Raw genomic sequence first — 3,311 nt, 5'->3', positions numbered from 1 at the left:
CAGTTTTTGTCACACTTGGACATCGCGACGACTGATTAAAACAATCACTCGATTGGAAAAAAAAAATAGTTACATGGTGATCTTGTTCTTTTAGGGGAAAATGTCTTGTTTAAGAAGTAAACACCTAATATTATAGTTACTAGGAACCCTAACTAGTCAACAGAGATTTTATGGTACGTGAATGGTTACACAAAAGAAAAGATATTATCACCATTTAAGCGTTCTACCGGAGACAAGTTGTATTACTGATTTTGTTTAAAATTGCTAAGAATTTGTTCTTCTTTTTTCTTTTTCATTCTTCCTTTCATGTTCATGACTCTGGCTTCAATGAACAAGTTCTACGAATATTTGTAACTCTAGCATTTTTAAATATCGCACAAATTCAAAAAATACGACACTCCTGACTCTAGTGTTATTGAATATTTTTGCAAAAAAAAAATTTGAAGAAGAAATTTTCTATGTGATTTTTTTCTTGTTTATCCTTTATTATTTTGTCCTTTTTAGATGGAAGTAAAAACATTGCACGACATATTTTTATTTAACAGTAATAGTCCAATAGTAATAGTCCACAAATTAAGCACATCTATAAAAAAAAATACAAACATAAAGAAAAAAATAAAACAAAGTGCGAGGGGCCGATAAATAAATTAATGAAGGCCCCCAAATATTTTTGAAATTTTCTATTATCAAAAGGGAGTTTGTTTGGTCAAATATCAAATTAGAATAGGTATAAAAATTATGGCCAAGACATAAGAGTATATTTTGCCAAGCACACTCTTAACAAACATAATTTGGGCAGGTTTGGTCTAGAGCCCAAACCCAACCCACTTATTTTTTCTTTTTGGTCTAAAACTCATACAACCTGTAAAAGCATTGATGATATTTTTTTTTTTGAAATTGAAATGATGACATGCTAGATCATCCCCCTTGACCTAAGTTAAATAAAAAATTTATAATTCGAGTTATATAAACACAACCACGATATATTAACTTGATAATTGATCTTTCTTTTCTCTTCCCTTATTATCTCCGTGATCAGGCTTTTATGAAGCTTGAGTCGTATGAAATCAAAAAAGAAATTGAAGATGGTAAAGAATAATGAAAGTGATTGAAAAAAATAGACTAAAGTCGGGTGAGATGTTATCTAAGAGTCAATTGAAGAGTTTTATAAAATAAAAAACTAAATTGAATGACTAGCATGTGTAAAACAGATGCTTATATATGAGAGGGGTTGTCATTTTAGAGAGGCATGTGTAGCACACTTTAGTCTCCAAAGTCATCCTTTAGTGATAGTCCTGTAATCACTGTGACATGAGCCTCCTGTTAAGGTGGCATGGAGTGTAATTAGTTATTTGGTGTGTTTTATTTTGATATAGTTTTTAGATATTATTATAATTTTAATAACTCTTTTTTCAATTATTGTGTATAATAATACTAATAATAAATTGTTCATCAAAAATTGATTTAATTTTTTTTATTGTTAAAATTTTTAAATAGATTTTGAACATAATTTTATCATATTTATGATTTTTTTTAGCTTTCAATCACATATGAACATATTATTTTGACTTTTTCTTTAACTTGTTTTGACTATCATAAAATAATTTTGTTTAAAGAAAAACAGTGATTTCAAGTAAAAATATTATATTTGTTAATATAAATTTTTATCTTAATGGAAAAAAATTACTATAACTATATTTTTAATTTAATAACAGTGCAAAAACAATTTCTAAGACTTCAACCCTTTTTTTCTTTAAAAAACTTTTTGATCACCACAATATTTCATGGTGATACAACCTAGTTATTTATGGAATAACATAGTCTAACAACATGTTATCATCTTTAATTACTCATTTTAAGCTTGAAAAAAATTGAAAATTAAATAGTTTTTATATAAAAAAATTGAAAATTAAATAGTTTTTATATAAAAAAATTCAAATCTTAGAAAGATCTTTTATGAATAACATACAGGAGAGCATGTTAACATCTTTAATTCCTCATTTTTAGCTTGAACAATTGAACATTTTAGTTTTATTTATAAAAAAACATACTAATAACTTTTTTTTTAAAAAAAAAAAACCACATTGAGGATCTAATCTACTCAAGCTATTTAGGGTGAGATAATACAGGACCCTACTAGAATTTCATGTTAGTCCCTATTATACACTGAAATTGATCAAAAAGTTATAAAGTCTAAACTAGTAGAACATGCAAAACTTTATTATAGATCAAACTTGATAAAATCTAGATTTAAATATGGATGATGAATGAAAGACATAAAGAGTCTATATGCTACAAGATCCTTGAATCAAGAAATAAATGGGTAATTAACTTAAACAGAAATTATTTTGAATAATGTGACTAGATAGTTATAAAAAGTTAACTTGAATAAAGTGAATAAATAGTTATTAGAAGTTCTCTTTAACTTCTCTATTTTAAAGAAGGAGGTAAGACAATAAAAAAAAAACATAACACAATCAATTCAACAAAAATTTAAATAATTACATTGTAGTTGTATCAAGTTCTCAAGAACTTTCAAACCTAAAACTAGTAGGTAATAGCCTGTAGATAGTAATTCTAGAGATAATAACTTCGTAGACAATAAAACAATAAATAATAACTTTGTAGATGATAATTAGGTAAATATTTAAATTATTTTATAATCAGTAGATTTGCAATTTCAATTATATTTTATTATACAAAAGTTTCAATTCATGATTGTAATTAATTTTCCATGAATATAAGTATTTATTTTTTAAGTTATTGAGTCTATTTTATTTTCAAGTTGTTTTAATTGTTTGATTATTTTTTCAGTTAAATTATTATTTATTTGAAATAGATTTAATTATAGTAATACTTTTATAATTCAATAATATAAATTTAAAATCCTACGGGTAAATCTAGAATTGAATCTAGAGTTTTAGAAGTAGTTAACTTTTCGAAATTCAAATTAACTAACTTGAAACACTAATTTTAAATTGGGAAGTTTTTTTAATTGAATATAGGATAACCTTTATCGCACCGTCATTATTAGAATATTAAAAATTAACTTTCCAGTGTAATTGCGAAACAAGAGAGTATGAAAGAATGAATAAATTTTTCAAATTCAAAATAATAAATCATCACACGATCCCGTATATGAATTTACTTAATTTCTAAATTAATGTATTTCTGAAGAACACGACATCAAGCCAATTGAATGAGCTAAATTGAATAAAATATAGAACAATAAATATGATATACTTGTGTCAGTTGGTTCCCGTGGCGAAGAAGGAGGGAGCCACGGAGGGCACGTGACTATGGACGCTTGC

The sequence above is a fragment of the Populus euphratica genome, unplaced genomic scaffold (genome assembly GCF_000495115.2).
Source record: "Populus euphratica unplaced genomic scaffold, PopEup_1.0 scaffold49.1, whole genome shotgun sequence".
Classification (NCBI taxonomy): domain Eukaryota; kingdom Viridiplantae; phylum Streptophyta; class Magnoliopsida; order Malpighiales; family Salicaceae; genus Populus; species Populus euphratica.
The sequence above is the reverse complement of the archived record's forward strand: the minus strand, read 5'-3'. Positions refer to the sequence as shown.